Genomic DNA, 26,579 nt, shown 5'->3' on the forward strand with positions numbered 1-26,579 from the left:
CTGGGTACATGCTGTATGTATTCCTTTGTGCTTTCCTACAGTCTACAAAAGAGCATTTTCAGCAACTGCTAAGCATTTCCACTCTGAAGATTACACATTTCAAAATCTGCTCAGAGAAATAAAAAGAGAAGCCTCCATGGGCCCCAGGGGCAGTGGCATGAAAAATGGGGCAAGAACTCTGGGTTCTGACTTGGAGCTCAGCAGAGGTTCCCTCCCTGCCCTGGCCCCAAGGCAGCCCCATAGAAACCATCTTGCCTTTCTGGGAGACAAAGCCCTATTCTGCTGCCTCTCGGGACAGGGAGTTCTTGTGTTCTGCATCCTGTTGTTCTGAAACTGATCTGTGCTTCACCTGCAGGCTGGACTGACAGGATGGGGGAGAAGTCAAATCAGTCTGAAGTGGGGCACTTGCTTTGATAAGACAGGTGTTTTCATTACTGGCAACAGGTGCACCACAGAGTCCAGAAAGAGGTTTGTTTCTTTTCTTTTCTTTTTTTTTTTTTTTTTTTTCATCAGGGATGCAGAGAGAGAGGCAGAGACACAGGCAGAGAGAGAAGCAGGCTCCATGCAGGGAGCCAAATGTGGGACTCTATCCTGGATCCCAGGATCACACCTGGGCCGAAGGAAGGCGCCCAACTGCTGAGCCACCCAGGTGTCCCAAGAGCTTTGTTTCTAATCTTGACTTTGTTTCCTGCTGCCTGTGTATGTTTGACATTTTTTGTCCAGTTTTATTGTAAAATAATTGACTTACATCACTGTATAGACTTAAAGTGAACAGCAAGATTGTTTAATTTACATCTGTTGTGAAATGATTGCCACAATAGGATCAACTAACATCCATCACCCCATATAGATACAATACAAAGAGAAAAGGGAAGTGTCTGGCTGGCTTAATTGGTGGAGCATGCATGAGTTCAAGCCCTATATGTGCTATAGAGTTAACTTAAAATTCAAAAACAAATTTTTTTTAAGGGGAAAAGAAAAAAGAAAAAGAAGTATTCTCCTTGTGGGGAGAACTCTTAAAATTTACCCCCTTAACTTTCTCGTATATAACACGGCACTGTTAGCTATAGTCATCATGACGTCTCTTGTATTTATTTATAACTCAAATTTTGTACCTTTTGACCACCTGCTTCCAAGTCCCTCTTCCTGCACCTTGCCCCCCAGTCTTGCATTTAACTGCAGGGTTTTCACCCTTTGACCCAGCAATTCCATTTCCAGGTATCTACCCCATCCTCACAAGTAAGGAAAGAATTATACTCAAGAATGCTTATTCCTGTGTACTAGAATACAAAAAAAATTAGAATTAAATGCCATTAAAAGAATGCAGTCCAGGGGGCTCAGTGGTTTGAGCCCCACCTTCAGCCCAGGGCCTGATCCTGGAGACCCAGGATTGAGTCCCACATCAGGCTCCCTACATGGAGCCCGCTTCTCCTTCTGCCTGTGTCTCTGCCCCTCTCTCTCTCTCTCTCTCTCTCTCTCTCTGTGTGTGCGTGTGTGTCTCTCATGAATAAATAAATAAAAATCTTAAATAAATAAATAAATGCCATTAAAAGAATGGCTGTGTAAATAGTGCATAACTACATGTTTTATTATTCTATTTTGTAAGTCTAGCCTTTATTTCCCCTTACACAACTTTATTATGTGATATTTGATACATATAAACAATGTACCATCTATATACCCTTGAAAGCATATAATAAAACGAATACATGAACACACAGTTAATCAATAGAACATTACCAGTGTTTTTGATGATGCCATGTGCTTTCAAGACCTAACCACCCTCATCCATTTCAAGGGAATCACTATCCTAAATAATGAATTCATTAAGAAAACTTTTTTAGAGACTTCTGGGTGGCTCAGCGGTTGAGCATCTGCCTTTGGCTCAGGATGTGATCCTGGAGTCCTGGGATCGAGTCCCTCATTGGGTTCCCTACATGGAGCCTGCTTCTCCCTCTGCCTGTGTCTCTGCCTCTCTCTCTCTCTCTCTCTTTGTCTCTCATGAATAAATAAATAAAATCTTGGGATCCCTGGGTGGCGCAGCGGTTTGGCACCTGCCTTTGGCCCAGGGCGCGATCCTGGAGACCCGGGATCGAATCCCACGTCGGGCTCCCGGTGCATGGAGCCTGCTTCTCCCTCTGCCTGTGTCTCTGCCTCTCTCTCTCTCTCTGTGACTATCATAAATTAATTAATTAATTAATTAATTTAAAAAATAATAATAAATAAAATCTTAAAAAAAAAAAAACTTTTTTAGAGGTGTCTGGGTGGCACAGTCCGTTAAGCATCCGATTCTTGGTTTCGGCTCAGGTTGGGATCTCAGCATGGGGTCGACTTGAGACTCTCTCTCTCTCTCTCTCTCTCCCCTCTGCTCCCCCCACCACATGCACATGCTTTTTCTCTCTCTCTAAAATAAATAAATAAATAAATAAATAAATAAATAAATATTTAAAACAATTTTCCCCCAAAACATGTACATCTTCCTAAGTAATATGTTGTTTGGATTTGCTTGTTTTGGGAGATTTATAAAAATAGAATCACACTTTTTATGTGGTCTGCAACTGACAATTTTTTTTTTTTTACAATTTTTTTTATATTTTATTTATTTATTCATAAAGACACAGAGAGAGAGAGAGAGAGAGAGGCAGAGGGAGAAGCAGGCTCCATGCAGGGAGCCTGATGTGGGACTCGATTCCGGGTCTCCAGCATCACTACCCAGGCTGCAGGCAGCGCTAAACCGCTGCGCCACAGGGGCTGCCCTGCAACTAACAATTTTTACTACAGATTATATTTCTAGGATTTAATTGAGTTGTTGAATATAGCTGTATTTCATCCAATTTTCCTGCTGTATAATATTCCATTTCCATGTTTGACTCTAAATTTTCCTTTGGAATCAAAATATGTCCACTCTCTAGGCAGACAATTACTTTCTCGGTGATTTTTAGAGAAAAGATGTCAGATCATTGCAAGACCAGAATTTGTAGATGAGAATTGTTCTTCATTTCACCCACCAAGGAAAACACATATACCACCCTATGCCATTTGGGTTTTGCCTTCAAAGTATGTTTGATATTGCATAGCTAACCAGAAAATGCATCAAGGTACAGCTCACTAAACTTTTTTTTTTTTAAGATTTTATTTATTTATTCCTGAGAGACACAGAAAGAGAAGCAGAGACATAGGCAGAGGGAGAAACATGCTCTATGCAGGGAGCCCGATGTGGGACTCGATCCCAGTACGCTGGGAATCACACCCTGAGCCAAAGGAAGACACTCAACCGCTAAGCCACTCAGGCATCCCTAAACTTCTTTATATTCACACCAGTCACTCCCTAATTTCAAGAATGGATAGCTTTTTGCCCACATCCTTACATTACTAATTCTTCCTTCTATTCATAGAAATCTGCATCTTCCAGGTTAATCGGTTGGGTGGATTTTTTACTTTCCTTTGACTCTTTGGATTTATAAACATCTTTCCTTTGTAATTCTTAAGACCTGGGCCTTGATAAATCCTGCTTCTTTTTGTATGCTTTTCATTTTACAACCATACAATTCTGTCATGGAATGAAATAACAGCCAACAAGAGTGGTAAGAATTGTTGAATCTAGTGGAGAGTATATGGGTGTTCACTGTACTAGTCTTTCCATTGTTTTGTATTTTTGAAATTTTTCCTATGTAAATGTAGGGAGGATAAATGATCGAATAAGCTGAATTCTGAATGTCTTTCTTGTCTGATTTGGGAGTCACATATTTTTATAGTATACCTACTGACTGATTTTGAGGAATGCTCTCTATCAGGTAAAAACAGGTAGTCTGTATGACTCAATATGCAAAGTTGTCCATGACACATTGTTAAGGAAGAAAGCAAGGTACAGAGCAATACATCTGGCATGAGCCTCTTTATGCAATTAATACACATAGTGTGTACATATATATACATTCAAAATAATAGAAAAAGGGTTAGAAGGATACTCATTATCTTCTGGCTAATTGAAAAGGTGATTTAGGGGAATAGGAAAATGTTAGAAAAGACAGTTCTGCTTTTTGGGGGTGCTGTTTTGAATTTAATTGAAAAGAAAATAAGGGGCCCCTGGGTGGCTCAGTTGATGAAGCATCTGCCTTTGGCTCAGGTCATGATCTGGGGTCCTGAGATTGAGCCCCACATCAGGCTCTGCTCAGTAGGGAGCCTGCTTGTCCCTCTCCCTCTGCCTGCTTCCCCCCGCTACTTATGCTCTCATGCACGTGCTCTCTCGCTTTCTCTCCCTGTCAAATAAAAAAATGAAATCTTAAAAAAGCAAGTAAAATTAAAGGGTGCGGGGTGGATCAGTCAGTTAAGTGTCTGCCTTCAGCTTAGGTCATGATCCTAGGGTCCTCGAATTAAGCACCACCACCCACCCACCCCCATTCCCACCTCCACCCATCAGGGGTTCATGCTTGGTGGGGGTTGGGGAGTCTGCTTCTACTTCTCCCTCTGCCCCTCACCACAGCCCCCACCCCAGGTCATGCACTCTCTCTCTCAAAAAAAAAAAAAAAAATTAAGTCTTTTTAAAAAAGCAAAGTAAAATAAACACATGGGATGAACTAGAAGATGTGTCAGTATCTTCTGGCTGATAAAGTAATGATCCTAATGGGAAGGAAGATGTGTGTTTTGATGGGAACTTAGTGAGAGGTAGTGGTCATGGGGCCTGGTGTATAACTGCAGATTGAACAGGACAGCTGCAGCTCTCAGGAACACGCTGGCCACAGTTGCACAGGTCACGTGGCTGCTGAGTGCTCCTCCAACACTCCTTATCCTGGCCTTGCCCCCAGTCACACCTGTCTGGCCTAAGAACAGGATTGCTCCTGGGCCCTGGAGAAACCTGAGGTCCCTCCTCCATGGGGCAAGGGAGACAGCAGCTCCACTTTCTCCCCAAGCAGAGGCAGAAATGGGGCAGATAAATACCTCCCATGTAGCTACCTGTCAGAGTATTGAGAAGAAAGGCAAGAGGAGTAGCCAAAGATCATCCCTTCTCCATGCTCAGAAATCCCTGCATCAGTTATCTTGAGCCCCTTTAACACACATTATAGTCCAGTCTGCTTTGGCATGATACTTTAAGTCCTTCCTAAACCTAAGATAGGTTCTGTGGCCAAAACTTTGGGAAGTTTTTCTAAGAAAACAGCAGTTTAAGTCATTGGCACACTGCCCACTTTATGGCATTCAGTGATGGACTTTGATAAATGGCCCATAAAGAAATAATACTTTCTGTTGATCACTTTTTAACAGTCCAAAGATTAGTATAGTTTTAGTGAAGTCTCTGGTGAATATTAATTTTAAACACACATGAAAAGTATAGTTTTCCTGGAGCTGGGATTGCCTATGAATTTCCAGGGAGAAAGATGTCAATAGAAACATATGTAGATATAGAGATAAATTTCATTGAACAACTTTGTAGAAAACAAGAATATGAGTACTTCTAGGGTCTAATGTAAAAATCATCTTTTTTTATGTGATGCTCAAAATGTTCTAAACAACAAAAAGCTGTAAATAAAATTATAATATATAATTATAACTGCTATTTACATATGTAGGCCAGTCATAGAAATTAAAGGTTAAGATACAACTGAATCGCACATGCGTTTTGATACATTGGGAAATAGTGGGAGTATTAGGGACATGGCCAAAATCATGGGCTCACACTTTAATGAATACGTATTTGGCACACCATGCCTGGGATGCTAAAGTGAGGTTACGTAAGCATGCTAATTGACTGAGGGCTTATTACACTGAAATCAATAGCAACAATTTAAAAACACAACACATGGGGATCCCTGGGTGGCTCAGCGGTTTAGCACCTGCCTTTGGCCCAGGGCGCGATCCTGGAGTCCCAGGATCAAGTCCCACATCGGGCTCCCGGCATGGAGCCTGTCTCTGCCTCTCTGTCTATCTTAAATAAATAAATCTTTTTAAAAAAATAAATAAAAAAATAAAAACACAACACAAACTAGGGCAGGTGAGGGTATGAAGAAACTGCTACATTGCCATTGCCATTGTAAACTGCTCCCACCCTTTCTGAAAGCATTTTCAAAAAGCATATCTAGACTCATAAAAATTATATTTTACCCTAGGCTCCTATGTTCAGACAATAGCACAAATACAGAAAAGACTATATGCACAGAACTTTTCAACAACACATTATTCATAAGAGCAAAAAATGGAAAACTGAAAATATCCAGTAATTATGGCATATTAAATAAACTAAGACATATCCATTGAAAGGTACATTATGTGGGCATATATATGTTAACTATGAAGAGTATGTAGCAACATTTATTCACTCAACAAATACTTATTGAGCCAGCTTTACTATATCATGCTGAGCTCAGACAATACAATGACATACAATGACGCACAAAAAAAGGACGTTTTGCCCTCATGGAGCTTGTAGATAATACTTACAATGTAATATTCAGTGTAAATGAATATTACAGAATCCAAAATTCCCTACCATGATTACCACTATGCAAAGCTGAAACACAGGGGCAGAAGGACAGGAACAAAACACACCAAAATGCAAACTGTATTTGTCTTATTTGGGGTAGTGACACCACAGATAATTTCCCTCCCCATTTCAGCATTTTACAGATTGCATTTGGCATTTTTGTAATTTAAAATACTGTGGGAAAAAAATAAAATAAAATAAAATAAAATACTGTGGGATATATAAGAACATCAAGAAATACTATTAGTTGAGAGCTGCAGAATAGTAAGTGGGACATACAGAATAGCTGTGGCTCTGCATTCTGATGAACAGGAATTGAAAACAATTGTGCCCAGAGGAAAAGTATGAAAAGCTGTAGGATCTGAGCTAACTCCTTCAATTTTTTAACAAGCGCATGTTAATGAATTGGTTCAAGGCCTTGTAACCATGTGTGCTTCTATAAAAGACTTGGACCAGTCGTCTCCTCCCCCTCCCCACCCCCATCCTGCACCCTGCCTCTCTGCCAGTCCAAGAACTCTGGAGAGAGGCCCCTGGTACAGGTGGAGAAAGAGCATGGGTTTGGGAGTCCCCAGACCTGGGCATCTGTCCCCATGTGTGCTCACTTTCTAGTTGTGTACTGAGGTAAGCTCCCTAGACCTACTTGAACCTGTTTTCTTTTCTTTTCTTTCTTTCTTTCAAGATTTTATTTATTTGAGAGAGAAAGAGAAGAGGGGCAGAGGGAGAAGTAGACTCTCCTGCTGAGCAGAGAGCTCGGTATGGGTCTTGATCCCAGGACCCAGAGATTGTGACCTGAGCAGAAATCAGAGGCTTAACCAACTGAGCCACCCAGGTACCCGTTTCACCTTTTAAAACTGAGGATAATATTATTTGCCTCGTAGGTTGTTGTTAATGCTAGAAATTATATATATGCAAAGATAAAAACTCTAAGATAGTGTATTACAATTATGATCAGCTACAGAGAACAGAATCTCAACCAAAGTGGCCAAACAAGATAGAGGTCTGTTTCATTGTTGTTGTTCTGTTTTTTACATCATAAATATCTGAAGGCAGACAGTCTCATTTTGGTACAACAGCTCAGAGATTGAAACAGGGGACAAGGATTTTCTGGTCTTTCTGCCCTGCTGTGTTTGCCTATGTTTTGACCCTCATAGGTCTGAGATGAGTCCTCCACCTTCAGTCATCTAGGGCATCATGTAGGCAAAAGCCCATGCCAGCTGAGTCTGCCAACAAGCTTTCCTGTAAGCTTTTCTGCTCACACTTTTCTGCTCACGTTAGTCAAAGCTCTGTGTCTGGGTGGCTCAGTTGGTTAAGCATCTGGCTTCAACTCAGGTCATTATCCGGGGGTCCTGGGATAAGCCCCATGTTGGGTTCCCTACTCAGTGAGGAGCCTGCTTCTCTCTCTTCCTCTGCTGCTCCCCCCTGCTTGTGCTCTCTGTCAAATAAATAAATAAAATATTTTTAAAAAATTAGTCTAAGTTGCTTCCTATGGCTATTCCTAATTACACATATATCCTACCAGGCTTACTGTAGCCTAGCATCTCCACTCTGCAGACAGGGCTTATATCTGGCACAAAGATACAATAATGTGTGTTGAGCTGAAACATTAAATTCGGTATAGGGAACCACATTCCTCATCAAAGTATGATTCCCTACAAAATAATAAATCAAAAGTAAAATAATAATTTTATGACTTGATATGACTAAATGCTCCTGTCCAGAAAATTCTGTGTGTTCCTTCTATACTGAATACTCACACTGAGGACAAAACAAAGCTACTCACCTGGCTCCCAAGCCATCCTATGAACCACATTATCCAGGTTGTTTTGCCTCACACTTGCCAGTTTGAAACCCAAGAGACAGAAACCAGAGGTAGTCCAATGTGTGGCCTGTTTGGAGAGCATGGTCCATGCTCTCTGTCCTGGACGGAACAGCCACAATTACACGTCAACTCTCCAGGAGAAATACATCCCAAATGCGGGTCTGGCAACTGTTAGGCACCCATGTCTGTGAGAAATTGTATCAAGAGCCGAGGAGTCACTAAAATGAGGAGCTGGGTTAATTATCCTTACCTATGGTTCCCAAGACAACGGGCAACAACCCTCTTAGGATCCGGGGTAATAAGATCCTTTCAAATTCACTTGGGAGATATCGGTTGTCTGTGGCTTGCACCTGCCTGGATGGATATGATTCATAGGGTTTTGCCTTCTGCTGAGCCAGATGAAAGCACCCCGCAAATGCATTGTGGTTCTTACTTGTCTATTTTCAGATCCCGCTAATATACGCTAAATAGCCCCCCAACAAAGGACCTCCTATTACAGACTTATCCACTTTGTGAGGAAGGAATTGATGCTGAGTCATTCATTCCTACCTAGATCCAGATTCTTGAGTCATAGCATTATAGCCACTCATGAGATTGTACCAAGTGATGGCTTGCTTTTTGCAATCATACAGAGGAAGGTCATGCAGATCCATAATCCCTCAGCCTCAATTCTGAAATTTTAGAGTTTTGTCTCTGAAACCAAATTTTGGTGCTTAACAAAATTTTTATAAGATTTTATTTATTTATTCATGAGAGACACAGAGAGACAGGCAGAGACATAGGCAGAGGAGAACCAGCCTCCTTGCAGGGAACCTGATGCAGAACTCGATCCCAGGACCCAGAGATCATAACCTGAGCCAAAGGCAGATGCTTAACCACTGAGCCACTCAGGTTCCCCTGGTGCTAAGCAAATTTGGCAGCAAAATCTGACCTGAATTGATTTAAGTCTGTTTATGATCCGTATTTATTCTACTTAGTATAAGTAATCATACATTTCCCTGTGGATATATCCATGGGTTTAATTATGAAGTACTGCCCCAGACCGCTGGATGTATTTTGCAATGCTATGTAGTATATTCTTGATAATCCTGAAGAGCTCTGCATTCCAAAACATTTGGCCCAAATATTTCAGATGAAGGATTATGGATAGGAAAAATAAACCGCCAGGAGATAAGCCATTATTGATGAGTTTTCAGCAGGTCATGGTGCACTTATTGCACCTTTATAAATTGTAGAGTCTCTGCTTTCCCGGCTTGGACATGTATTATTTAACCCTAACTATCGTGTGCTTTCTGAGTCTTGTGGAAAATTTTGCAAACTCATACACACCTCAAAATTCTTACCTTATGAATTTTTTAAGAGATTTTATATATATATTTATTTATTTTATTTATTTATTTACTATTTTATTTTATTTTATTTTATTTTATTTTATATATTTATTGATGAGAGACAGAGAAAGAGAGAGGCAGAGACACAGGCAGAGGGAGAAGCAGGCTCCATGCAGGGAGCCCGATGTGGAGCTCGATCGCGGGTCTCCAGGATCACGCGCTGGGCTGAAGGCCCCGCTAAACCGCGGAGCCATCTGGGCTGTCCTTACCTTATAAATTTGCACTGGCTCTGCCTATATTTACAAGGATTGCCCCTCCTCACATGAAAAACAACTCCATTTCCTTGTACTGCTTTTCATATCAATAAGAAAACAAGAGTCCACCTAGAGCAAATATACTCATTTCTCTGCAAGTTTCCAGGGAAAGCAAATTAGAACAAGTCAAAGGAGAACATGTTCAGTTTTTAAGATGTATCCCACTAATTTGTGTGACTGTGGGGTATGATTTGTTTTGTGACTTCCGCATGATATTATCATAGCGAGTTAATCTCAAATATCCAGATAAGTCAGAAATGATTTGGAATGAAGAGAAGCAGAATTTGCCACCCCAGAATATATCTCTTTGGCATATGGATTATTTTAGGACGATGATTTTTTTTTTTTGAAAAACGTCAGGCAGGAAAGAAGCCCTGAAAACCAAGTAGAAGTTACTTGGTTTTTTAAGAGCAATTTACATTTGTCTTCCTTTCTGCACCAAGAAGAGAAGGAGGTCTCTAAATCTCTAGAAATTCTTATCAATGAAGAAGACAAAGATTTAAAAAAAAAAAAAAAAGATTTTATTTGTCTATTCATAGAAATGCAGGGAGAGAGAGAGAGAGAGAGAGAGCAGAGACACAGGAGAAAGAGGCTCCATGCAGGGAGCCTGACATGGGACTCGATCCAGGGTCTCCAGGATCACGCCCTGGGCTGCAGGCGGCGCTAAACCGCTGCGCCACCAGGGCTGCCCGACAAAGATTTTTTTAAAGATTTTATTTATTTATTTATTCATGATAGACACACAGAGAGAGGCAAAGACACAGGCAGAGGGAGAAGCAGGCTCCCTGTGGAGGACCTGATGCAGAACTTGATCCCAGGGCCTTAAGCCAAAGGCTTAAGCCAAAGGCAGATGCTCAACTACTGAGCCACCAGGTGTCCTGAAGACAAAGATTTAAATCTGCACATTAACCTTACCCTTGTTTACTGTTCTTTTCCTGGTGCCTCCTCCTCCCCAGCCCTTTCCCCAAAAACATTTGTGTATAACTGGAGATTATTCATGGCTTGGGCCATTTCAGAGCCCAGAAATGACCCACAATTATATGGTCAATTAATCTTTGACAAAGGAGACAAGAATATGCAATGGGGAAAAGACAGTCTATTCAACAAATGGTGTTGGGAAAACTGGACAGCTACATGCAAAAGAATGAAACTAGAACACTTTCTTATACTATACAAAAATAAACTCAAAATGGGTATCTGGGTGGCTCAGTGGATTAAGCATCTGCCTTTGGCTCAGGTCATGATCCCATAGTTCCAGAATCAAGTCTGACATCAGGCTCCCTGTTCAATAGGGAATTTGCTTTTCCCTCTCCCTCAGCTCTTCCCCCCCACTTGTACTCTCTCTCTCTCTCTCTCTCTCTCTCAAGAAAAAAAAAAAAAAAAGTTTAAAAAATAAACTCAAAATGGATGAAAAATCTAATGTAAGACCTGAAACCATAAAAATCCTAGCAGAGAGTACAGGCAATAATTTCTCTGACATGGGCTATAGCAACATTTTTTAGCTATGTGTCCTGAAGCAAGGGAAACAATAAAAAATGAACTATTGGGATTATACCAAAACAAAAAGCTTCATACAATGAAGGATACCACCAACAAAACTAAAAGACAACCTCTGGGATGGGAAAAGATATTTGCAAATGATATGTCTGATAAAGAGTATCCAAAATATATAAAGAACTGATAGAACTCAACATCCGAAAAAAAAATAATCCAATTAAAAAAATGGACAAGGGGAGATCCCTGGGTGGCTCAGCGGCTTGGCGCCTGCCTTTGGCCCAGGGTGTGATCCTGGAGTCCCGGGATCCAGTCCCTTGTTGGGCTCCCTGCATGGAGCCTGCTTCTCTCTCTGCCTGTGTCTCTGCCTCTCTCTCTCTCTCTATGTCTATCATGAATAAACAAATAATAATAAAATAAATAAATAAATTTTTAAAAAATTAAAAAATGGACAGAACACACGAACAGACATTTCTCTCAGACATACAGTCAATAGACACATGAAAAGATGCTTATCATCACTCATCATCAGGAAAATGCAAATAAAAACCACAAGGAGATATCACCTCACACCTGCCAGAATGACTAGAGTCAAAAACGTAAGAAACAACAAGTGTTGGTGAGGATGTGGAGAAAAAGGAACCCTTGTGCACTGTTGGTGGAAATGCAAACTAGTGCAGCCACTGTGGAAAACAGTATGGAGGTTCCTCAAAAAATTAATTACCATATGATCCAGTAATGTCACCACTGACTACTTACCCAAAGGACATGAAAATATTAATTTGAAAAGATATATACACCCCTATGTTTATTTCAATATTATTTATTATAACCAAATGATGGAAGCAGCCCAAGTGTCCATCTATAGATGAATAAATAAAGAAGAGTGGGAAATATATATATATATATACACATATGCACATATACACATATATCTATGTATATAAGCTCTCTCTCTCTCTATATATATATATATATAATGGAATATTACTCAGCCATAAGAAAGAATGAAATCTTGCTATTTGCAACAATAGGGATGCATCTAGAACAGCCCAGGTGGCTCACCGGTTTAGCACCACCTTCAGCCCAGGGCGTGATCCTGGAGACCCGGGATTGAGTCCCACATCGGGCTCCCTTTATGGAGCCTGCTTCCCTCTGCCTGTGTCTCTGCCCCCCCACCCCCCCCACCCCCCGCCTCTCTCTCTCTCTCTCTCTCATGAATAAATAAATAAAATCTTAAAAAAAAATAGGGATGCATCTAGAGGGCATAATGCTAAGTAGATTAAGTCAGAGGCAGAAAAATACCATATGATTGATTTCACTCATATGTGGAATTTAAGAAACAAAAGAAACTAACAAAGAAAAAAAGAGACAAACTAAAAAACAGACTCTTAACTATAGAGAAGAAAGAAGAAAGTGGTGGTTGCCAGAGGGGAGGTAGATGGGGAATGGGTAAAATAGGTGATGGGGGAAAACAAACAAACATAGATCTGATCTTATCATTTCCATACCCGCAAATTCTCCTTGTTTAAAAGAAAAACAAACACTATTTTTTAAGAAGAGAAAAAACTAGTAAGTGCTAATTATAGAATGTTACATAGATCAATTCTGAGAAATAACATCGTAATTTCTCTGCATGCCAAAGTCTCATAAAAGACTTAATAAAGATATTAGGTCATAAGCAAAACTCTGCCACGAATAATAAAATTCCCTGAACTAGCTGTAGCTTTTTACTAACCATGGTAGAAGGTCCAAATTTAATAGATGACATGACATCTTCCTGTTTTTTGTTTTTTTTTAATTTTTATTTATTTATGATAGTTACAGAGAGAGAGAGAGAGGCAGAGACACAGGCAGAGGGAGAAGCAGGCTCCATGCACCGGGAGCCCGATGTGGGATTCGATCCCGGGTCTCCAGGATCGCGCCCTGGGCCAAAGGCAGGCGCCAAACCGCTGCGCCACCCAGGGATCCCACATCTTCCTGTTTTTGATGTAACAGTTGTAGTACAGTGACTAATAAAGCCATATAGTTTTTTTAATTTTTTTTAAATTTATTTATTCATGAGAGACACAGAGGAGAGGCAGAGACACAGGCAGGCTCCATTCAGGGAGCCTGACATGGGACTCGATCCCAGGATTCCAGGATCACACCCCGAGTCGAAGGCAGACACTCAACTGCTGAGCCACCCAGGCGTCCCAGCCATATAGTTTATAAACATGTCTCTTCCTTCCTCCAAAATCTTTTTTTTTTTTTTTTTTTTTAATTTTTATTTATTTATGATAGTCACAGAGAGAGAGAGAGAGAGAGAGGGGCAGAGACACAGGCAGAGGGAGAAGCAGGCTCCATGCACCGGGAGCCCGACGTGGGATTCGATCCCGGGTCTCCAGGATCGCGCCCTGGGCCAAAGGCAGGCGCTAAACCGCTGCGCCACCCAGGGATCCCCCCTTCCTCCAAATTCTTGCATGGAGCAAGAATACAGGAGCAGGAGCATACTCCAATCCCTTATCTACAGATTCATGGCCCCTAAATCTAGCCCCTTGTCCATCCCCTCTTCACTCATTCATTGCTCCCCAGATTCCAGACTGCTTACTTTATCTGGATTCACATTCTTCCCACCTCTGTTCAAATCTCTCCCCTATCAGAAATGGCCCCATTTGTCCTTCCAGTTGACTCCTTGGCATGGAGTGCCTCCTCTCCTCTCCACTTGCTACAGTTTGTTCATCCTTCAAGGCCTTCTCCTCCAATCTTTCCCTAAATCAAAAACAATTGCCAATTTCCTTGAACTGATATGGTATGTTATATTAAGCCTCTCTTTGAATGCAATTTTGGGTTCTGGATCGAAGGCATTATGCTTCTGCCTTTCTTGCCGACCAGACTGTAGAGTATGAGAAGAGTGTGACAGTGCATACAATAGGTGCTCAAAGCAAGTTGGTCAGAACTGACTTCTTATTCTGGGTACCTCCAGGACATTATACTCTCCACATCTAGACCCTTTATTGAAGGTATTGTTTCTCAGCTTTAAGTGTGAGTGCTAGTGACTGTGCCATGCTAGAACACAATGGTGCCAAGTGTGACTTCACGGCAGCTGCCCATCAGCGGAGAGAAGAGATGGCCCTGTCTTTGTTTACCTAATTGAGCCCTTAGGTCTAGTGGAATTTCTGAGGGAGTTGGCAGGGCAGATGTTTACTGTGTGTCATCACCAGAAGAAAGAAGGCTTTCGATAAGTGAGTCCTGAAACTGAGGAAGGCAGAGTTTTGTTGGTATTTGCCTTTGTGTCATTGTGGAGGGAGAAATCAGTGCTGACCCATGGGAAACCCCACTGTCCAGTCCATGTCACACGGACGTCTGTCTCATTGAGAATCCTACTAATGCCCGTGCAAGATTAGGTGGATGGAAAGTGGAGACTCGCCTCAGTGTGCAAGCTGCATCTCATGCACAGCACTTGACTGATTTCTGGATTATGAAGGAGCAACTAAGAGAATAAACCTTTTTTTAAAAAAAGTTAAAAGTTATTTGAGAATTATCATAGCAAAATAAAACAAAAACCAAACAAACCCGAAACCCGACAACCATCCCAAACAAATATACTTCTATTGCTCCAACTATTGCTGGGCTGTCTACAGTTGCTCTAGCAGAAAAGGGCAAAACCTGGAAGCTATTTTATTTATGCTTCGGATCTGGTGGGCTAAGCGCTGGGCTAGTGTATGATAAATCACTACTGATTTTCCATTATTGTGACGAATGCAATTTATCGTAAGGTTTCAAATCCAGGTGTATAAATCCAAAGGGGGTTGTTAAGCACTTGTACTTCTGTGATGGAGCGCTTAGAAAATTTAAGACCCAGGCGGCGCGGAAGGGGGTGGAGGGGCTCCGTCAGTTAAGGATCTGCCTTCAGCTCAGGTCATGATCCCAGGGTCTTGGGATGGAGCATAAATAAAGTAGCTTCCAGGTTTGCCCTTTTCTGCTAGAGCAACTCTAGAGAAGTGCAAGAGGGTGAGTGAAATTTCCAGTAGATGGAGCACTGGCCTAGATGCCTCCCACTCCTAACCAGGCACCAAGCCCTGGACAGGCTGCCCAAATCCTCTTGCCCACTGCTTGCTTACGGCCATAGCATCTATTTAAAATGCACAACTACTAGGTAGACTATCCTCCAGGGCATATTGTACAGTAAAGAAGCAAAACAAAAAACCAAATCCGAGGGGCGCCTGAGCGTCCACCTTAGGCTCAGGTTGTGATCCTGGGTCCTGGGATCGAGTCCCGCATCGGGCTCCCCGCAGGGAGCCTGTTCTCCCTCTGCCTCTCTATGTCTCTCATAAATAAATAAATAAAATCTTAAAAAAAAAAAAGGTGCAAAGCAGTCTGTACAGTGTACCATTGACCCTTGCACAACGCAGGGGTGATGGGCGGGCGCCAACCCTTGCGCGGTTGAAAATCTGAGTACCACCAGTGATTCCCCCAAACTTGGCTACTAATAGTCTGCTGTTGACTGGAAGCCTTACCAGTAACAGAAACAGTGGATTAACATGTATTTTGTATGTTGCATATGTTATACATTCTATTAGTACAATAAAGTGAGATAGACGAAAATGTTAGTAAGAAAATAATTTTTTTAAAGATTTTATTTATTTATTCATGAGAGACACACAGAGAGAGAGTAAGAGAGAGAGAGAGAGAGGCAGAGAGACACAGGCAGAGGGAGAAGCAGGCTCCATGTAGAGAGCCCGATATGGGACTCGGTGCCAGGACCCCAGGATCATGGCCTGAGCCCAAGGCAGATACTTAACCACTGAGCCACCCAGGTGTCCCTAGTAAGAAAATCATAAGGAGGGGTAGGTATGTGGGGCGGGGAGGGGGCAGGGCTCAGTTGGTTAAGCATCTGCCTTCTGCTGTGGTCATGATCCCAGGGTCCTGGGATCAAGCCCTGCATGGAGCTCCCTGCTGTGGGGAAGTCTGCCTCCCTTTTCTCTCTATTCCTCCTCCCTGTTGTGTTTTTTTTTCTCTTTCTCTCACAAATAAATAAATAAAATTTTAAAAAAAGAAAATCATTAGGAAGAGAAAATCCATGAAAGTACATTTACAGTATTGTGCTGTAAAAAACCCACCTGGGGCAGCCCAAGTGGCTCAGCAGTTTAGCGCCACCTTCAACCCAGGGCGTGATCCTGGAGACCTGGGATCAAGTCCCACATCAGGCTCCCTGCGTGGAGCCTACTTCTCCCTCTGCCTCTCTTTGTGTGTCTCTCAGGAATAAATAAATAAAATCTTAAAAAAAAAAAAAGTGGACCCCCACAGTTCAAAACTGTGTTGTTCAAGGGTCAACCGTACTACCGTTTATAATTTTAAAAGTATCATACATATGTCTCAGTGAATATGAGGCAGTCTTGATTTACAATTTTCATTGATCAGAACTCTTCCCAATACATTTTATTTGTTTACTTTTCTGTTTGAGGGGAGAGAATGTGTGTTCACCTTGGTGTCCTAGCTCCTGGCTTGGACCAAGTGGGCAATCTATAAAGTCAGTTGAATAAATGAATCTTTGAATAAAGGCAAAAACACTGCTCTTAATAGCGTCCCCCTTCAGCATGTGTAGTGAGCCAGTTTGTTTTTTTTTTTTTAAGGTTTTATTTATTTATTCATGAGAGACACAGAGAGAGAGAGAGGCAGAGACACAGGCAGAGGGAGAAGCAGGCTCCATGAAGGGAGCCCGATGTGGGACTCAATCCCGGGTCTCTAGGATCACGCCCTGGGCTGAAGGTGGCGCTAAACCGCTGAGCCACCTGGGCTGCTCCAGTATTTTTTTTTTAAACATAAACACAGATCCATCTGATGTGTCATGTCCTACCTCTTTAAAGTTTTTTTTTAATCAGAAAGAGCCAGAGGCAAAAAAAAGTGATGAAACCACACACACACACACACACACACACACACACAGAGGAAAAACATCTATTAGACCAAAACAAAACCAATTTACAAGCTCTGGCTCATCATCTTGATAGCTATGTGCACTAATCCTGTAATTTATGACTGAACACTATTATTTTCCTTCTCTGGGCATTAGGCAACTCAGGAAACCGTTCCAGAAAAATTTCAACACTGCTGACACTCTTGATTATTAATATTATTAATACTGTTTATTTTTTTAATGGCCCATCTTCTGAGCCCATGTATCAGATCTTAGACAAGAATGTATTTATAGGGTTGCAGCCCCAAAGCAGCGCTGAATGCTTTCCACTGGGAATGTCCTGCCTTCCCAACAGTGACCTCACTTCCCAGAGCCCCTGGGAATCTCTCCTTCCTTTCAAGCTGCCCCAGGGACGCCTTTTTCTCTGCCATGGGGAGGGTGGGGTGCGAGGAAGGGATGGGGGAGAGACAGGGGTTGTTAGTAATGCCTCTAAAGTTCCAACTTCCTCCCTCCCTTCTCTGCCCCACCAACATCCCTCCACTAGAGGTGGCTCTGATTTTCCTAACAAGACTGTTCATCATCTCTGTGGCCCCTGACTTCTCTCCTGCTCTACAGAGGAATTCCTCTGGGGAGTCGGGAGTTGGTCAAAGACTTCTGCTCTGCCCCTAGAGTTTGTCCAGTGGTTTGTATGGTGAGTGAATTCTCCTTGGGAGCCTGATGATTTTACCTTTATCTATGGCGTGTGCATTTTACCTCGGGCATGAGGTGGACCTGGCAAAATGTTCTTAAACACTGGTGAAAAATCCCAAGAAAAGGAAAAGCAGCCAGACCAGAGGCTGCAGTTTGTTGCTGAATCACACAGTGGTCACAAACCACAAAGATGATCATCAGGATGATCAGGTCGGTTGTGAAAAGCAAACTGAGGCCCACTTATATCCCAGTGTCTGGAAGGATGTTCACCATGATGTTTTCATAGCTTCTTGCAATCTTTTTAACTTTCTCTTAGTTTTTTCTTTTCTTTTAAATTTTCATTTATTTGCTTTAGAGGAAGAGAGAGAAAGCACTTGAGCATGAGCAGGGGTAGGATCAGAGGGGTAGGGAAAGGCACAAGCCGACTGTGTGATGTGATGAGCGTGTGAAGCCAGACTCCAAGGTTGATTCCAAGACCCTGAGATCATGACTTGGGCCAAAACCAGGAGTTGGGAGCTTAATCTAATCGAGCGAGCCGCCCAGGTGCTCCTTAAGTTTTTTTCAAAACCCCTGAAAGACCCCACCCATTAGAGCTGGGATTTAAGGACAGTGAGCTTACCAAGGCCGGAAGCCCCTTCTGGAAGCAATGTCAGGGGAGCTAGCAGGTACCCATCCAGACACTGCCAAGTTGGAACAGGAGGTAGGATTCATTTTCTTGCTCCCTGCTTCCGCCTCCCAGAGGTGGGCACATACCTGGCTTAGGATAAAGGAGTCAGGTCCTTGTAAAGTTTCCATTATCTATGGGTAGCTCCACCTGAGGACAGACCAATGTTTCCTCCTCCATCCCCTGTGCCTTTAGGTTTCAAGGGACTAGTACCAGATCTGGAAGAAGCAGGTCTCAGCAGGTGATGCATAAAATTGAATCAAAGGGCCCTTAAAAGAGGCAAAAATGGGCCACAAAGGAAGAAGGTAGGCAATGACAGCATAGGGGATGCTGTCAGAGGCTCTTGGTGGTCTAGAATTGGTCTCAACGTTAATTCTAGAAATTCAGAAAACCTAAGTGGGATTGTGGGATTACTATGAGGAAAGGATGGTGCAGTAGATCCACAAAAACAAACAAACAAACAAACACAAAAACTCAGGACCTCTTTAGAGGCAGAACCCGGGCTTTTTAGGGCAGTGAAAATACTCTGTATGATGCTATTAAAAAGCAAAGTTCAACCGAGCATATTTGAAGATCTAATTGGCTTCATTAAGCATCGGGCAGCATCCCATCTGGTAGGGGGGAGCTCCCAGGAGTTGTAGATGTTGGAGGGTTTTTATAGGAAGGAGGGTAGGGCAAGAAAAAAAAGGGACAGTTCCAGGCAAGGTCACTTTCCCCTGGGGGAGAAGTTGGGAGGGAGTGTCTTATCAGGCACATGACCTCATCTTCCCCTGAGGAATGGGGAGGGCCCTTGTGGTAGATCTCCTCACCGATGCAGAGCAGAAGATTCTTGACTGTCCAGTTAAGACTGCAATTCTGGAAAAAGTTGAAACTACAATTACATTAGGTTATAACCGTGGTTGGTGATTTGGCCTGAGTGATGCCATATTGGGTCTGTGGTTTTCTCTTTAACAATAATATTGTAGGGGAGGAAGGCTTTCCCTCTGGTGTAATAGCTGGGTTTATGGGATAAACTGACAGCAGGTAGATTAACAGGAGAAAATGTATATAAACTTACTAATTGAGATTTGAGTTTATGTAAGATCTTCCTGGGGAAGAAGACAGGGGCTGTAGGTCCCTTAGGGGAAAGTAAATATTTATTAAAAATGATAGATGGGCTCTTGGGGTGCCTGGGTGGCTCAGTGGTTGAGCATCTATTTGCCTTGGGCCCAGGTCATGATTCCAGAGTCCTGGGATGGAGTCCCACATTGGGCTCCCCACAGGGAGCCTGCTTCTCCCCCTGCCTGTGTCTTTGCCTCTCTCTCTCTGTCTCTCATGAAAAATAAATTTAAAAAAAAAATTTTGTTTTGAAAAATAAATAAAATCTTAACAAAGAAAAAAAAAAAAAAAAGATGGGCCCTTAAGAAGAATAAATGGGAGATAGGTAGGATAGTGTGTGACAATGTCTGTCTGGGTGTGGTGTCAACATCTAGTCTCCTCTCCTAAGGTAAAGGTCAAACCTCCGGGATGATGAAATTCCTAGGGAGGGGATTTATGACAAGCGAGTTTCTTTTGCCTATGAAAGGAGGTAGATAAGAGGAGGTCAGAGAAAGTCTCTCCCTGTGCTTTCTGTTTTTCGAGTGCCTTCTGACCAAAATAGTATGCTGCAGCCGCATATTTTGAATTGTCCTCACCTCCTTCACTGGAATAATGGGTATGTGTCATTATGCATTTGTCTGAAACCATAGAAGGCATAACAGCAAGACTGAACTCTAAGGTAAACCATCTGTCAATGATTACCAACTGTCAGTGTCGGTCCATCCATCTTAATAAATGAACCACCCTGGTGGGGATTTGATAACAGGGGAGCCTGTCCATGAGCTGGGAGTAGGGGAGGCAAAGGGCATATGGGAAAACCCCTGTACTTTCTGCTCATTTTTGCTGTGAACCTAAAACTGCTCTAAAAATAGTCTTTAAAAAAAAGCTATAGAGAACTCCACAGAGCTTTTGTTTGTGGGTAATCAGAGAGCAAGAGCTCCTGTCCCCTTCAAGGGTCCTTCTAGTTAAACTAAGAAATTGGGGTTGCCTGGGTGGCTTAGGGAAGCATCTGCCTTCAGCTCAGGTCCTGATCTCAGGGTCCTGGATGGAGCCCCACACTGGGCTCCCTGCTCAGCGAGGAGTCTTTCCCCTCTCCCTCTGCCCCCTTCCTGCTCATACTCCCTCTCAGTCTCTCCCTCTATCTCAAATAAAGAGATAAAATCTTAAGGAAAAAAAAAAGCAAACTGACAAGAGATAGGTGAACAGGAGACAATCAAATGTACTGGATATGTACAGGGACTCCACACAGACACGGAGATTACTTTTTGTTGTTTTTTTTTTAAGATTTTATTTATTTAGGGACGCCTGGGTGGCTCAGTGGTTGAGCACCTGCCTTCTGCCCAGGGTGTGATCCTGAGGTCCCAGGATCGAGTCCCACATCAGGCTCCCTGCATTGGGCCTGCTTCTCCCTCTGCCTGTGTCACTGCCTCTCTCAATCTGTGTGTCTCTCATGTATAAATAAATAAAATCTTAAAAAAAAAAAAAAAAGGTGGGGTCACCTGGGTGGCTCAGAGGTTCAGCGTCTGCCATCAACTGAGGTCGTGATCCGGGGTCCTGGGATCGAGTCCTACATTGGGCTCCCTGCGTGGAGACTGCTTCTCCCTCTGCCTATGTCTCTGTCTCTCATGAATAAATAAATAAAATCTTATAAAAAGAAAGAATGGCATTATTTTGTAGTTTTGTAAATCTCTAATGTTTGGCTTAAGTGAAGGGTACCAGAATGTACCACTCCAAAATATGCCTTTTTGGGGTATGAATTATTCTGGACTCAAGGCCAGGGAGAATCAGCCCTAAACAGGAAAAACTCTACAAACTAGATACTGTTTTCCTTTTGTAAAGGATAATTTACATTTCTTTTTTTTTTTGTAATTTACATTTCTAAAGGATGTTTCCAACTGTAAAAATACCTCCCTCCCCCTTACCCGGAAGATCTAAGGACTCTTTTTTTTTTTTTTTTTCTTATTGGTGGAGAGGACCTAGATTAAATCTGCATTACAAAGTTTACTAAACAAGTCTGTTTACCATATTTCTCAAGGTCACCGTTCTAAAACTTGCCTATCCTGACTAGAAGGCCAAAAACCTTTTGCCTTTCTTAACCCAAGATGGTACAGAAGCCCACATTCCAACTACCCCTTTGGATTATTCATCCCTGGGTTCTCCCTTGTGTTCATGTGTTAATGCACATGTTAATAAAATTCTATTTGTCTTTCTTGTTCGTTTTTTTTTGTTGTTGTTGTTAGTCTCTCTCTCTCTCTCTCTTTTTTTAAAAAGATTTTATTTATTCATGAGAGACCGAGAGAGGCAGAGACACAGGCTGAGGGAGAAGGATGCTCCCTGCAGGGAGCCGGATGTAGGACTTGATCCCAGAACCCAGGGATAATGACCTGAGCCAAAGGCAGATACTCAACCACTGAGCCACCCAGGCGCCCCTCCTCTTAAAAGATTTTATTTTTAAGTAATCTATCTCTACATGTGGGGTTCAAACTTACAGCACCCAGATCAAGAGCCACGTACTCCTGTCTTTTGTCAGTCTAATTGACAGGGCCCCAACTTGACGACCTTAAGATGACTCAAGGAAAAGGATTTTTTCTCCTTCCCTACACCCCTCACTGACACCCCCACCCACCCCCACCAGCCTTTTTTTTTCTTTAAGATTTTATTTATTTATTCACGAGAAACACAGGGAGAGAGAGAGAGAGAAGCAGAGGGAGAAGCAGGCTCCATGCAAGGAGCCCGATGTGGTTCTCCTTCCGGGGACTCCAGGATCGCGCCCTGGGCTGAAGGCAGGTGCTAAACCGCTGAGCCACCCAGGGATCCCCCCACCAACCATTTTTCTATAAAATTTACATTTCTTATTATCACTTTTAGAACTACATTTATTTGGGCTACCCTGGGAAACCCATAATCATCACACATTCATTTAATATTTATGTGGACCTTTCTGTGTGCAAGGAATTGTGTTCAGTGCTGGCACTACAGCAGTAAATTGGGGATACACGGTTCTGTCCTCATGGAGGGTATAATCCAGCAGAGGCGGCATGTTCTAGACTAGTTAATTCCTGTTGCCATCAGTGCTGGGAAGAAATACCGTGCGCTGAGAGATCATGGGACAATCAGGGGGTCCAGGGTGATGCAGTTTTGTAATGTTGATGAGGTTTGGTGGAGCAAGGTCTGGAGCCGATGACGAAGAAAGAATTCTTTTTTTATTTTTTTAAGAATTCTTTTTAAAAAATATTTTATTTATTTATTCATGAGACACACACCTAGAGAGGCAGAGACCTAGGCAGAGATAGAGAAAGGCTCCCTGCAGGGATCCCAACGAAGGCAGATACTCAACTACTGAGCCATCCAGGTGTCCCCAAGAAAGAATTCTTGAGACATCTTTGCTGCAAAGGAGTGGTTTTATTAAAGCACAGGGGTAGGGGTGGTAGAAGGGGAGGAGGACGGGGGGTGGGAGTGAATGGGTGACGGGCACTGGGGGTTATTCTGTATGTTAGTAAATTGAACACCAATAAAAAATAAATTAAAATAAATAAATAAATAAATAAAATAAAGCACAGGGGGCAGGACCTGTGGGCAGGAAGAACTGTTGCCCTGGGCTCATGAGAGGTGGTTGATTATATCCTTAGGAGCTGGGGGAGGTTAAAAAAAAAGTTTCGGGATCCCTGGGTGGCGCAGCAGTTTAGCGCCTGTCTTTGGCCCAGGGCGCGATCCTGGAGACCCGGAATCGAATCCCACGTCGGGCTCCCGGTGCATGGAGCCTGCTTCTCCCTCTGCCTGTGTCTCTGCCCCTCTCTCTCTCTCTGTGTGACTATCATAAAAAAAAAAAAAAAAAAAAAATTAAAAAAAAAAAAAAGAAAGTTTCAAAAGATTTTTGTATGCTAAAGAAGACCTACAAGATACTGGAGGCCTTTTCACTGTCAGATGAAGGTGGTTTTTCCCCTCCAGTAAAGCATTATCGTTAAGACAGTTGGGAATTTTCTTCCAGAAGTTAGGTTATTAATAAGAATGCTTTTTATCTTGTAAATCACGAAGACATTTTGTAAACTGAGGAAGACTCAGGTCTATAGGACTATAATCTCTATAAATTAACTGTGTTTTTCCTTTCCCTTAGCTTTAGGGCAGCCAAGAGTGCCTGAGGAATGTCACAGGCGTGCCACCTGTGGAAGGAGAGGTCATTCATGGGGATGTCAGCTTGTGATTTGTCCTCAGTTAGCCTTCTGTTCCCTCATCACAGGTAGAGAGAGGCCCCATTGAAGGAGGGATCAGCAAGGCTGAGCCAAGAACATTTTTCAGGCACAACAAATGCCCTGAGCAGAAAAGTGGGAAATAAAGGACCAGTGTGGGTTCAAAGCTGGCCAAGTCTCAGAGTCAGGAGAAGCAAACCCTTTAGGGAGCTGGGGATTTGGAACTGTCATAGCTGACATGTTGAGTGAGGGGAGGAAAATGCATCTTACAAAGGTAGGGGATCCCACTTTTGAAAGCTCACTCTGGGTGTGGCATGGAAGATGGGCTGAGAGAAAGGGAGGGAGGGAGAAGCAAGAAATCTCCTGTAATAATGCAGGTGAGAAATGATGAGAACCTGATTGTGAGTAGGCATGATGTATAGTTCTGGAGAGGTCCGGAGCCCAGGGCCAAGAAGGAATCCTTGAGACATCTTTGGTGCAAAAAGGCGATTTTATTGAAGCAGGGAGACAGGACCCGTGGGGAGAAAGCAGGGCTGCGCCGGGTCAAGAAGAATGGCTGACTTAAATACTCTGGGCTTGGGGGAGGTAAGGACAAAGGGAGGTGTCTCAAGGGACTTTCATATGCTAAAGAGGACCCTCAGGGTACTGGAGGCCTTGCTATTATCAAACTAAGGTTGTTTTTCCCCTCTAGCAAAGCATTAGCAATAAGATAGTTGGACCATCCTGGAGGAAGGTCACACAAATCCCACCCAGGAGGCGGGGGAGCTCGTCGGGTGTCTGCTAGTACTTTGTTCTCAGCTTGCCTTTTGCTCCCTCATCAGGTAGAAGGGGGGCAGATTTAGGGAATGTTTGGTGAAACTTTTGAGGAGACTTGCTTATGGGCTGGCCAGATGAATTCCAGCACAATCAAGTGATATGCTCTAAACATTTTGCACAGCTCTAGGTGGTACCATTCACATCACATTGTGATTATTGTCATCTCTGTGAATAGAGATGCCTAGATTTATGCAGTGCACAGCCTGGACAGCCTCACATGGCAACTTTGATTTTAAATTCATGTAATTCTATTACTTTTGAGCCTTGGAGATTTTTAAAGTTTACTTTCTCTTCTGGTTTTATTTAAGCCATTTTTTTTTTTAATCAGTTAGCGTTGAAGGGAGTAAAAGTAACTAGGGAATGGCATTGTCTTATTTTTCCAAATAATCTAGGCACCTTTTCCACTTAACATGGCAGAAATAAGGCTAAAAACTTTGAAGTTAAGATATGGCACTACCAATGCTCCCACAAATCACAGAAACAGAAGTGAAAAGTAGGGGCCTACCTTGCACTAGTATTTATTTATACCTGGACCGAACCTCAAGAGGCCTGACTTGTGAGAGTAGAGGAAAGTCTTTGGGAGCCAATCTTCCTGCTGCGTGCAGGTGCTTTATTCCACAGTTTAATAAATCTTCAATAAACAGCTCAATAAATATGTCCTGGTTTTATTGACTTAAGCCCTTTAGTTCTGTTTTATTATAAGAATAGAAACAGTCTATTTCTTTTTTTTGTCCCTTGGAAATTTGTAACCTTTTACCAACCTGGCCCTTTATTTCCCCCTAAACCTGGCAACCACTTTTCTACTGTTTTGACTTGAAAACAATGTTGAGGGATCCCTGGGTGGCGCAGCGGTTTAGCGCCTGCCTTTGGCCCAGGGCGCGATCCTGGAGACCCGGGATCGAATCCACGTCGGGCTCCCGGTGCATGGAGCCTGCTTCTCCCTCTGCCTGTGTCTCTGCCTCTCTCTCTCTCTCTCTCTCTCTGTGTGACTATCATAAGTAAATAAAAATTAAAAAAAAAAAGAAAAAGAAAACAATGTTGATTGATTGATTGATTGATTTACAGATTTCACGTGTAAGTACCATGCAGTATTTGTTATCCTCTCGTTTATTTCATTTAGCATGATGCCTTCCAGGATCATCCTTGTTGTAAATGACGGAATTTTCCTCTTTTTTTAAAGGCTAAATAATATTTCATTTTGTATGTGTGTCTGTATGATGAGTATATGTTTACACACATACACACACACATCCATATATACCACATTTTCTTTGTCCATTCCTCTATCAGCAGACACTTAGGTTGTTTCTATAACTTGGCCATTAGGAGTGATGTAATGAACATGGGATGCAGATGTTTCTTTGAGATAATGGATTTGTTTCCTTTGGATCTATACCCATAAATGGATCTATGGATCCTATGGTAGTTCTATTTTTCATTTCTTGAGGAGCCTCCACAGTGGTAGCTCTAATTTACATTCTCACTGGCAGTACACAAGGGTTCCTTTCTCGCCATATCCTCCTGGACACTTGTTATCCCTTGTCTTTTTTTTTTTTTTTTTTAAGATTTTATTTATTTATTCACAAGAAACACACACACACACAGAGGGAGAGGGAGAGAGAGAGAGGCAGACACACAGGCAGAGGGAGAAGCAGGTTCCCTGCAGGGGGCCTGATGTGGGACTTGATCCCAGGACCCCAGGATCACAACCTGAGCCAAAGGCAGACGCTCAACCGCTAAGCCACCCAGGCATCCCTCCCTTTGCCCATTTTTAATTGGGTTATTTATTTTTTGCTATTGAATTTTATAAGTT

At 42.5% G+C, this 26,579-nt stretch overlaps 1 long non-coding RNA gene across 2 annotated transcripts in view; it reads left to right on the forward strand.

Annotated features, from left to right (window-relative positions):
- Nucleotides 1–26,579, forward strand: part of LOC144319576 (uncharacterized) — a 42,835-nt gene that overhangs the window by 5,167 nt on the left and 11,089 nt on the right. For both annotated transcript variants that reach the window (XR_013385371.1, XR_013385370.1), the window contains exon 3: nucleotides 356–468. This is a non-coding gene — a long non-coding RNA (uncharacterized LOC144319576). The remainder of the gene's footprint in view (nucleotides 1–355; nucleotides 469–26,579) is intronic.

The sequence above is a fragment of the Canis aureus genome, chromosome 1, assembly GCF_053574225.1.
Source record: "Canis aureus isolate CA01 chromosome 1, VMU_Caureus_v.1.0, whole genome shotgun sequence".
Taxonomy (NCBI): domain Eukaryota; kingdom Metazoa; phylum Chordata; class Mammalia; order Carnivora; family Canidae; genus Canis; species Canis aureus.